Source organism: Tachypleus tridentatus, chromosome 1 (genome assembly GCF_004210375.1).
Source record: "Tachypleus tridentatus isolate NWPU-2018 chromosome 1, ASM421037v1, whole genome shotgun sequence".
Lineage (NCBI taxonomy): Eukaryota > Metazoa > Arthropoda > Merostomata > Xiphosura > Limulidae > Tachypleus > Tachypleus tridentatus.
Window position 1 is genome coordinate 53,067,485 of NC_134825.1, and position 12,816 is coordinate 53,080,300.

Genomic DNA, 12,816 nt, shown 5'->3' on the forward strand with positions numbered 1-12,816 from the left:
ATTCCCGCTATTCGTCGTCGGTAGAAGAGTAGTCGAAGAGCTGGCGGTGGATGGTAATGACTAGCTGTCTTCCCTCTTGACTTACACTGCTAAATTAGAGACGGCTAGCGCATAGTTCTCGTGTAGCTTTGTGCGAAATTGTAAAAAGCAAAAACAAAATAAAAAAGAAAAGAAGGCAACACTCAGTGCCCACATACTGACATAGTTTCACCAGATCACCCGATGTTGTTGATTTGGACACTAGTAAAAATGCTGATGTAGTAAGGGAGGAATTTAGACCTTTTGTGTCCGTTGTTTCTGAGTGTTTTTTTTACAAATGACGCTGGTAAACCCATACGTATTATATGTGATATCGAGGCAACTCAATCATTGTTGCTAGAAGGTGTACTGGCTTTAGATTCGAGTTCTGCCACTGGGAAGTCTTGTTATTGCTCAGGGCATTGAGGTTGGCTTTGTTAATGTTTCTCTTCATAACATTTGTTTAACATCAGACCTAGTTTCGAGACCAGTTGTGGTTGGAGTAAGACCACCTCTGCCAGTTAAGGGTGTATCGTTACTGTTGGAAAAAGATTTGGCTGGGGGAAAAGTTGTTGCCGAAACTAACACGTTTAGCGAACCGGTTGCAGTTTTATTTGAGAACGATGTTGTTGAGGAAAGTCCATACGTGTTTCCCTCGTGTTCTGCGACTCGAGCTCAGGCTAAGGAGCTTAGCCAACACGAAATGACAGTGCATGTGTTCAGAGAACGACATAATAGATTTGTCTCAGATATTTTTTGGGGACGACAAGGATCTTAAGAATAACAATGATAGACGTGAGGAATCTGGTTGAACTAATGATATTCCGTTTGCTAGAAATAATTTGATCTATAAGTAAGGAAAGGATCAGCAGATCTTTTCACTATTTAAATACGCACTCTCAAAATGTGAACTGAAGAAAGTTTCAAATAGTTACATTTTCAAAAATGGTGTGGTCATGAGAAAAATGGAGATCACCAAATGGGCCGCCAGCTTTAGAGAACTGGACTATAGGTTTTTAAATTGTTGTTTCTAAAGCATATCGTTCTGAAATATTTAAAGTTTCCCATGCGAGATAATTTAGGTATCAACAAGATATGTGATAAAATTATGAAAAAAATTTGACCAAAAATTAGGAAAGATATTTCACAGTTTGGTAAAACTTGTCAGTTGATCAACACATAACCAGAAAATTCCTGTTGCTCCTTTGTAATCTATCAACTTTTGATGAACCCTTTAAATCATGTGATAATTGATTGTGTTTGTATTATTTTTGAATTTCGCGCAAAGCTGCACGAGAACTACCTGCGCTAGCCGTTCCTAATTTAGCAGTGTAAAACTAGAAAGAAGGCAGCTAGTCATCACTACCCACCGCCAGCTCTTCGACTACTCTTCTACAAACGAATAGCGGGATTGACCGTAACATTATAATGCCCCCATGACAGAAAGGACGAACATGTTTGGTGTGACGGGGATTCGAACCTGTGACCCTCGGATTATTAGTCGAAAGCCTTAACACACCTGGCCATGCTGGGTCTTATTGATCGTGTTAAGCAAAAAAGCCATTTGTTTTTAAGCACTATCACATGCTATGTAATTTTATTATCACAAAGTTATCTGTTATTCATGAAATTATATAATTCTTTGAGAGTGTATTGTGTTTAATGCATTGCTATCAATACATATCTATCTATATACGCACATACATACACACACACACACTGCTGGCCAAAATCTTAAGGCCAATGAACATAAAAAAATGCATTTTGTGTTGTTAGACTCATCCACTTATTTGAGTAGAGCTTCGAAAGATGGAAATAAGAAAAGGGAAAAAAATGTATTTAATAGGGAAAATGTGAACACTATGAGGTCTCTTCAGAATAGTTGTAGTCAAAAATGATGCGTCCAACCAAGAATCACTCCAACTATCAGAGGAAAATCTACAAAAGAATTTTTGCAGCAGATTATCATATGGGTTTAAGATGGAGACATTAAATGTTACAGATCAACCTCTGAATGTTATGTTGCAATTAGATCCCACTCCTCAAATATCAAGTAAAATAGGCACTGAAGACTGCAGCAAGATAGATGATATTATTTCAGCTGCTAACAGTCTTGTCATCTTGTCAAGTGTGCCTCCACCACAAAAGGAACCTTTGGACTTCGCTGTGCATGCATTGGATCTCAGGTCGAAAACAGACGAGAAACTAGAATTTCCAAAAAAATTCAAATCCAACTAGCATCTTTAACATTTCTAGAAGCTGTATGATATCTAGTTCCGAAAAGTATCATTCTCCATTTCTTTTATCTACATCTAAACCTAGGACAATGAATACTATTCATGCTACACCTAGAAAATTTGATTCTCCCCATGGGATGATCCCTTTACCAAAAAATAATTTATCTGAAACAGCAAACCAAAAAGGTGTTTACATGACCTGCAAAATGATAAGCTAGCTCCATGTAACCAATGGTCATTTATTTGTATCTATTGCCCCGCTGGATTTACTTTAAAATCAAATATGGAACGTCATATTAAAAAAAGCATCCTAATTGTGCTCGTCCTTCAAGGAGTAGAAATTTCATTCCAAATTAAACAACATCTGTGTAAGAAACTAGCGCACAAAACTTTCTAATGAAGTAAGAACTGCTCTAAGAGTTCATATTTTTAGGAAAAAAACTCATGGAACTTTCTGGTAACCAGAAGGAAAACTGCCAAAGTGATCTTTCAGTGAGCACTAATGATAATGAATCAGAAGGAAGTGATTGCCAAGAACGTGAACTCAGTTTATCACTGTCTGGGAAACCTCACCATTCTATTTGTTATCAAGATGATGTTTTATTCAGCAATATTTTAAATACATATAACACTAGTTATGATTAAATTACAATGAATAATTCAGAAAGCAATGCAGATTTAACTAGTCTATTAGTAGTTACTGACATTGCCAATTGTAAAGGTTTTCACCACTGTTTAAAGGTTGTTTATTAAGTTACAACTGCTGCTGGATTGCTTTTCTACAGTTCTAGCAAAGAACAGATATAAACTGAGAAGCAGGATGCTTTAGAACAAAGAAGAGTTTTTATTAGTGATGACAATGTCTCAAATGAAGAAAACTACTATATAGATTCTTCAAACAGTTTCACGTCCATTGTATTCTCAAAAGTTTCCTTGCCTAAGTTCTCCATGTCGACATATTTTAACTCATACTGGTAAAAAAACCCTTTTAGTGCCGTCGTTCAATATGGTTTACCACAAAGTCAAACTGTGAGAGACATATACTCTGTAAATATGGTTATAACAGTGATATTCACACACAGTGTTTCAGAAAGATCATACAAGTGTAAAATTTGTGGATGTGGGACATTTGTTGCTCCAGAAAAGCCATGAAAACACTGCTACTTAGAAAATAGGACCAAAAGAGGTCAATTATTCAGATTCAGAATTTATTCACCATTAACATTATGAAGGTTGCTTTGACACTTTGGAAGCATATGAAGATCAAGGGGAAAAGTATTTTAATAACAGTGCAAATGAAATGTAATGTGGTTATTCTACCCCGCAAGTGAAGAATAAAAGGTGAATGAAATACAATGTTATTGCTCCGATAAAACCTCTTTCTCTCACAAAGACCTTGAAGTTCATAAGAGAGCATTTGGATTTACCTTACAAATGTCATTTATGTGATAATTCTTTCAGTACAAGACAGGGTTGCCTTGATCACCTACAACTAATTCATAATGATAAATGTAGGTGTGACCAATGATAGAAGCAGTAACTGGATGAAAATAGTGAACCCCAAAATAAACAGCTGAAATACGTTCAACAAAATGTTGACTGTGCTGTCTGCTTGCACAGTTTCTGGTCAACAGACCTAACACACACATGGTGAACAATCTTTTACATGTTCACCACAGTAAGCTTTCTATAAAGCATAGCAATACTTAAGATCATTGTCAATACCGAGAACAAGACTTTTAATCTCTCCAAACAGCACAAAAGAATACCCATTATTGAACTTCAAGATGAGGCCTAGATCGCAATTGCAATAAAATCTACGTCGGAAATAACTTTCAAAGTGGAATAATAATATAGTTTCAGTTGAGCAACAGGAATTATAAGTTACAAACATTGGTTTTAAGAAAGTCTTCAGAGGAATGACTGATGAAAATTCTGTGATCGAGGATTTCTTGAGAAGTAGGATTCAACAGCCATTGATCAAATAGTTGATTTTGGTGATTATGCAGCTAAGATTCTTGGAGTCCAAAAATTATGACATCACGTTTTTGGAAGAGATATCTTAAAATTTCCAAACAAAAACAACAACACAAAAAACAAAGTAGTATATCAAATTGTAACATTGTTTTGATTGACATGTGAACAAGTTCTGGAAAACATTGTAGTAATGTAGGTGAACTATGCACTGATATGGTATCCATTGAGATATTTTGCTTTAAAATTTTGTGTTCAGGGACTTCATTACTTGTCAATCTCTATAAGAAGTTCTTTTCTATGGTAGTAAGCCTTTATTCCTTAGGAATGTTTATATTACAATCAATGTTAATATTTTTTGACTTGATAACATTATATTAATGATTGTGTCATATTCATCTATCAGTATATGGTTAAATGGGATCAGATGCTGTTTGCCAAATAGTTATACTAAACATTATTATAACTTGTGAACTTTGGATAGCTGTGGAATTAAATATATAAGCTGATTTACTACAATGTTTTGGAAGGACACATTAAAATTAGTGTGAGGGGCTTCAGTTTATTTGTACATACACTGATAGCCAAAATCTTAAGGCCAATAAGCATAAAGAAAAAATATGCATTTTGAGTTGTTACATTCAACCACTTATTTGAGTAGAGCTTCGAAATATGAAAATAAGAAAAGGAAAAATAAAAAACTTGTTCAGCATTTAATAGGGAAAATGTGAACACTACGAAAGTAGTCTATATACTAACTGGTCAAAAGTTTAAGACCATACCAAAAAGAAGTCCTAAACAGGATAGGAAATGCCCAACAAGAGATCTCAGTAGTTGCGAATAACTGCAAACATTCGCTTTGGCATAGTCGAAATAAGCGTTTGCAGAAGGCTGGTTGGAATGTTATTCTAAGTGGTGAAGATGCTTCACGAAGATCATACACTGTTTGAAATTGACATTCATTTCTATAAACTTCTCTTGCCATCCACCTCCAAACATTTTCAATGGGGTTCAGTTCGGGCGAACACGCTGGATGATCCAAAAGAATCACGTTATTCGCCATGAAAAAGTCCTTTGTCCTGCAGGTATTGTGGATTGCAGCGTTGTCCTGCTGAAAGATCCAATAATTTCCACACAAGCGAGGGCCTTCAGTCAATAAGGATGCTCTCTCCAACATGCCAATGAAGTCAGCTGCTGTTTGACGCTCCTGTATAACCTGTATAGCTCCATTGTTTCATGGAAGTAGAAATTACCCGAGGTTATGATGGAACCTCCTCCACTGTGTCGTGTAGCCGGTGGGACATCCTTATCGTGCCAGTAATGTTGGAAGCCATCTGGACCATCCAGGTTAAATTGTTTCTCATCAGAGAACTAAACCTTCGTCCACTTTTCTACGTCCCATATTTGGTACTTCTCAGGAAAGTTTAACCGAGCTGTTTCGTGGTGTGAAAAGAGGAGTGGCCTTTGAAGACATTTACGGTTTTTAAAGTATTTCTCTCGTAGATGCCGTCTTATTGTTCTTGAACTGCATTCTGCGTCCGTAAGGGCCTTAATCTGGTTCGACGATCGGCTGGTGTCTTGCCGGACAACCCGTCGAATCATCTTGTTCCACGCCGGTGAAATTTCTTGGGCCGACCACTTGAAATTCTCGTTCCGTATCCCTTAGCGTCTTTTAAGAAATTTGAAACAGCAGTTTCACTATGCCCAATCTCAGCGATGGCACGTTGAGAGAGACCTTGCTTTTGCAGCTCGACAGTTCTGCCACGTTCAAACTCTCAACTTTTTAGCCTTTGCCATGTTTTTAGCCAATGTAACACAGGAGATGTTAGTGGGAGATGTTGACAACGCTAATGGTTGAACACAAATGACGAAATTTCGTTACGTGTTTACCGATTAACGCTTCGTTTCAGTATGGTTTTAAACTTTTGACCATCTAGTATTTAGGCTAATTTCATAGTGTTTACATTTTCCTTATTAAATGCTAATTTTTTAAATTTTTTTTTCCTTTTCTAATTTTCATCTTTGAAAGCTCTACTCAAATTAATGGATGAGTCTAACAACGCAAAATGCATATTTTTTATGTTCTTTGGCCTTAAGGTTTTGGCCAGCAGTATACATTAGTTCAGTTTAATATATAATTAGAAATTTATGCAACTTATACTGTTAAATGTGTAATGCGAAAGTCCAGCCTGTTCTTTAAATTTGTAGAAAATTCTCGAGAGTATGAATCAACAATATACATGTTTTACGAAAGCTCTTGTTTATCTTTTAATATTGTTGCCAACCGAACTTTCGATAATCCCAAGCTAAAACTTTATAGATCGATGCAAAGGGACAGTAATATTTTTGGTCTACTACAGTCAATATACTATAAGCCTCGAAAGCTGTAATTGTAACAAACGCTTATTAAATCAGAAAACTACACATTTTACCAGGACGTTTTATAGATTTCAAACATTACAAACCTTTTAAGTTCTGCGAATTAAGTTCGGACGTTAGTGTTTCTACGAGGATATTAAATATCTTCGTCGATCAAAAGCTTGTAAGCGGCTTGAAGCTAACCAAGAAAAGACTGCTAGCTAACTGAAGCAAAGTGTTCTAATATCAACTCAATAAATATGCTTGTCGTGCATTTGAACCGTTGATAAAATATTCAGCTCCAGACGAAATAAAAGACTAAATATATCATTATTTGTATAAACTATTTGCAATAACCATTATTATATATTGTATTGTTGTTTACATATTAAAATATATTTGTGTTATAAAGAAAATTGTGTTCAGTCTTGGTGGCAAATATCATAAATTGATACATATTGACATTTAGTTAACTTTTAAATTCATATTACAGTTTCCAATTATTTGAACTCGTAGTACGTAACATAAGCCGGAGACTCAGCCAGGATAAATAACACATAACAATATAAAAACTAGAAATTGAGGAAACTATATTGAAAACTCCAGTAACGGCTTTTAAGTGTTAAAATAAAAGTTTTTTAAAACTATTTAAGTGTCGTACAAAAGCCAAAAATTACTTCTTTGAATTTTCTGTCAAGACTAATACATAGTTAAATATGATTTTGTAGCAAATATGCAGGAACCGATGGGGCATTTGCTCTAACAATAATTTTGCCGATAAAGTTTTTCAATAAATATTTTTGGAATACATTTTTAGTAAGTGAAAGATGTTATGTCCCATCAATATTACCCGAAATTTAAGAATTTCTACTTTAAGGTTACTTTTAAGCCAAGGTACGGCGCTGAGGCTGGTTCTTGTTAATTTGTGTGTTGTGCTCGTTCATTGTAGGTCAAATACCCTATACTCAGCTACGAACTTAATAGACCTAAAAACTGTACAAACTACAATAGTTGTAACCAGTGATGACGAGAAGACCCATTTGTAGAGAAAAAACGGCTGAGAAGGTCGAAACGTTGTTTGCTTCTCAACATAAACATTTTCTCAATCCAAACCAGCCGTTTTTACATATATATTTAACAGTTATAAAGCTTATACATAAGTACGTAACTCAAATCGTTTCCTGCTCGTAATGAATTTTCATCTTTCAGTAACTATATGTATAAACGCTTGTAATTGTCTGTAATGATGTAGTTTACTTATTTTAGTGTGTTTAATTACCACAAGCATGACGAGGTGTAATATACAGCTAGCATGTGCAATGGAATGTTTATTTTGTAAATGTAGTACTTGCGTAAGTTCATTTTTCAACTTCGACCAGTAATAGTCAGTGATCATATTCAATACACACACGCACACACACATTGGGTACTCTGCTAATGTGTAAACAAGTGATAATCCACGCAACCTTTTCTTTTTTAGTTACATTTCAAAAGTTTAAAACATGCTTGGACTAACTTTCGAGTTACTTTTAAACTTTATCATTATATTCCAGATTTTACTGTAGGTTTATTGGAGATGTTTACAATATTTGTCCTTGCTGTAATTTTTGAATTTAGCTTTAACAGTTTTTAAAACGTATTTTATCAATAATTTGGTGAGAATGAAAATTCTTTATATCAGTCTGGTTTGTTTTTAATTTCGCACAAAGCTACTGGAGGGCTATCTGTGCTAGCCGTCCCTAATTTAGCAGTGTAAGACTAGAGGGAAGGCAGCTAGGTCATCACCATTCACCGCTACCTCTTGGGCTACTCTTATTAACGAATAGTGGGATTGACCGTCACATTATAACACTCCCACGGCTGAAAGGTCGAGCATGTTTGGTGCGACCGGCATTCGAACCCGCGACACTCGGATTACGAGTCGAACGCCTTAACACACTTGGCCATGCTGTGCCTTTGCCAGTCTGTTAGTTAGTAATGATTTCGATAGAAAATACAACTATTCTACACACATGTAAAGGTGCGTTTCATTAATCTGTTTATTTATTCCTATTTATGAGTTGACGATGCTTCAAGGATAAAAAAAAAATGAAATCAAAACCTGCTGGAACTTGTCCACATAAAACATTCACGAAGAACTTGTCGCCAATGCGTACAGACGCCGAGCAGTACGTGTGCACGTGAGTCTTAGCCATGACAACAAGGAAGATCAGTTGAACTCTCACCCGTCCTGACAAGCCACATGTCATATTCGTTTATACTATCTCTTCCCGCCATGAGAAGCACAACAAAAAAACCTGTAGACTCCAGAATTGCTACTGGACCACAGTGGAGATGGTACGTCAGTTTCACACAGATCCAATGTCTCTGGCTGACCATACGCATGTGTGTTTGTTAGATTTGGATTATTAAAAGGGTGAATAAATTTAAATTTAGCACAAACCACAATAATAATTCAATCAATTTGTTTCTTTGTTTTGCTACACATTTTCGTATTAATAAACGTCGATTTTTTTCTTTAACATCTCAGAGCTGTTAAAGCTACAAAATTATGAATATATATATATATATATATCCGAAGACCTGATTTATCAGAGTTTAAACTTTCCCGATTTACTTCTTGCTCAATACATTTTATATCTCTAACTCCTGATCATGTAAAATGTCTTAAGATGCTTTAACATCATTCTTAGACCTCGTTACGTCACAAAGCTAGAGTTGTTTTACACATCATACTATGCAGACGGCATATTTGGTTTGACTGTTTTTAAGCGTAAACCTATATAAAGAGCTATTGTGGCACCACGGGTATTGAAAGCCAATTTTAAAATGAGTTGTAAGCCTACAGACTTGTCACTTAGCCACCAGAAAAACAGGGTGGAAAGAAACTGATGAATAACACGAACACAAATGACATCCAACTAACAGAGCTTGTCAATCCACATCGATAATTTATTTTATCCTAGTTCTAATTTAAGCCAAGATTTACTTACCGTAATTTCTGTTTTTTTCGCTTCCCTCTAGTTTATCAGTCCAAAATTGTGGTTATCCTCATGCAGCTTTTCATGGATATTCTAAACAAAACAAAAAATATTTTGTTTATTATACAAGCCCAAGGTTGATCAGACCATACAGCTATGTTCCTCTATCTTTTTCCAATAATTCTTACTGAAGCACAGAGGTGTCAGATACTACAGATTCCACACTGATTTTTGTCTGATACACCTGATAATAATAATTCATTATAAGCAGTATATTCCACACTAAATAGTTAATGGTTAATTATACCATCGTTCACATTTCAAAATGTAACGTATCTTAAAGAATAAAAATGCAGATTTACCGTATGTTATTGTTGAAATGCTTAACAATTACTTTCTGCAGTGGGTGGTATAATCAGTTCAGAACTTTAGCAAAATTTTCCACAAAATGCATGTTGAAGACATTAAAGAAAGAATAAATTGAACACAAACAGTAAAGGAAAACAACTGAACATTTTTTAACGCATCATATTCTTATTCACAGCTCAATGTTATGTTACCGACAAGGTCAAGGTTTCTTCCTCTGTGCTACCCAATTACTGGGGTTAAAGAAACAGACCAAAAATTAAGGTAAAGAGACTAAATTCTGGAAATACCCAACTTAAATATTCCTGGCAAAAAAGAAAGCGAGATATCCGTAAAGCCGTCGGGTTACATAGTTCAACCAATGTTCTAACTGCAGTCGTAAGTCAAGCCAGTTGTGCAGCTGTGTTGTGTGTGTACATCATAAGTTTTCCACAATTTTTATTCATATAGAAATTTTAGAGTGCTTTGTTCGGTCTGTTTCTTTGCAATTTTTGCATAACATATAGTGCAGAAAACCACAGAGATTATTTTTTCTCTGGTTGGCTTTGTATATTTGTTGTTTTCTATTGTAGAAAATATCCATTTTGCCTATGGAATATTGCAGCAATTACGTGCATTAAGTTAGGAAAAAGTTAAAGATTACAAGATCCATCATTGGATGATGGATATGTTTCAGCTAATAAATGCTGTGAGAAAATGCCAGTCATATGGTGACATCATTGAAAAGAAAAGGCACAGAGTTCTGCTTAGTTATAATGTAGATAGTTCTCTAGATATTCATCTCGAGAAAAGAAAGCTGATGACAGATTTACAGATCACACAGTTGTGAATGTTTCTATGCAAATATGCACTCTACTGTTTCACTTCAGATCATGTGTCCAGTTTCATATTTCTCATATAGCTTAATACTCCTATATTGTCCCAACCATTAAACACAACATTTACGACCGATTTAGAGATTTAATTTCAAACCGCAAAGGAAAAAATAAATTATAATTTTCCTCAGGTAATACAAACGATATTACAACATCTACACAAAGTCATCAGAAGAGATAACACGTAAAATATCAATAACAAGCCAGAAATACAGACTTATAAGGTTGGTCAGTTATTAAAATACAAAAACATTAGAAAATTAAATAACATAAAAAGGATAACTAATTACTGTATAAATGTTATCCATATTGTATTTCTAGAAGAATGATAAGGTTCTTGAGGCTCTCTGTGTAGTACCAGTTATGTTGCAAAATCTCTCTAGCTCGCCCGGCATGGCCAGGTGGTTATGGCACTCCAATCGTAATCTGAGAATTGCGGGTTTGAATCCCTGTCACACCAAACATGCTCGCCCTTTCAGCCGTGGTGGCGTTATAATGTTACGGTCAATCCCACTATTCGTTGGTAAAAGACTAGCCCAAGAGTTGGCGGTGGGTGGTGATGACCATCTGCCTTCCCTCTAGTCTTACACTGCTAAATTAGGGATAGCCAGCGCAGATAACCCTCGTGTAGCTTTGCGCGAAATTAAGAAAATTCTCTAGCACTACAAGTCCCCGCTGGTATAACGTCAAGTCTACGGACTTACAACGCTAAAATCATGGGTTCGATCCCTGTCGGTGGACTGAGCAGATAGCTCCATGTGGCTTTGCTATAAGGAAAACACACTCTAGGTCTATAAAGTCTATCTTGAAGGCATGCAGCCCAATCTTTAATATTGTGAATTTCATCGAAAAGCCTTACCATTTTCGTTGAAGCAGGAGTGTTCTAAAAGTATTTGACCTCAGAGATAGTCGGTTTCTTTCTGCAATAATATTTAAGCATTCGTCCATTTTAAGGCTTGGACCTGTCAATGCTGATACTATTGTTCCACTGTGGACAAGCTAATTTTTTTGTATACGATTTCAAATGTCATCATTGAAAATAAAATTGGTGCGAGTGAAACACCTGAGTTTCTTGTTGTTCTTACTCTTGAACTGGAATTATTCTGTGAAGCACAACATGCAGATACAGCACCTCATGAGGATTTTCGAGATAATTCAAGATGTCTCGAGATTGAGGTGTTGCTGGATTTTTACCTAACTGTGGATCCCTGGCTTGGAAATGAGGTCTTGGTGTCTCAGTAATACCAAACAAGAAGAACAACACTATGTTTTACTCTGAACGTAGTGGAAATCCTCTTCTTTTAACTCAGTTATCTTCCCTACTGAATCTTGATATGGAATCTCCTGGAAGGTGCTCAAGGCTTTCAACAAGGCCAGCAGTTTCAATCAATCACAATGGTGCAGCTAGTTTGAAGAAACATAATAGTGGGACACCTAGAAAGCTGCAAATGTCTCGTTTATTATAAGACAGGAGGCCAATCCTTCACTGTTGTGATTTTTGCTTGGATTAATAAACTCTTTAACTCTACCAACTATGTAATTGAGTGAACTGTAATTTTGCACTTAAGTGTGCACTTCCCTAGTTCCAATTTTGAAATTACATCCCAGATATGCTCGAATATAATTCTCAGCTGCAAACTTGAAAAGTGAAACCATCCACATCAATGAGAGAAAGGTCTTCTTTCAGTTCTTTAAGTGTGAACTCCATTAGCCTTTCAGAACAGGTGCTTTGTACCGACCACATTAACTGTGTAGAATTAAGACAGTCCTTCAAGACTAATGAAACAGATCTAATTTCGTTGTCCATTTTCACTTGACAATATCCAGAAACGAGGTCTACCCTGATAAAACGAGAGGTGTCTTCCTACGTTATGATCTGTATAGCTAAATGAAGCAATCTTTAGTTCATTGTGTACTTTTTTTTTCGGTATTTATTTTGTTGTGGATGCTTCTTACAGCAATTCTATGAACAGCCAATGCTCCATAGTTTCTGTTAAAATTTCAGTT

The 12,816-nt window shown here is 35.7% G+C and overlaps 1 protein-coding gene across 2 annotated transcripts in view; it reads right to left on the bottom strand.

The window, feature by feature from the left end:
* LOC143248777 (ras-responsive element-binding protein 1-like) overlaps nucleotides 1–12,816 on the bottom strand; it is a 63,618-nt gene that overhangs the window by 37,709 nt on the left and 13,093 nt on the right. For both annotated transcript variants that reach the window (XM_076497504.1, XM_076497481.1), the window contains exon 2: nucleotides 9,581–9,661. The gene's annotated coding sequence lies outside the window, so the exon portion shown is untranslated. The remainder of the gene's footprint in view (nucleotides 1–9,580; nucleotides 9,662–12,816) is intronic.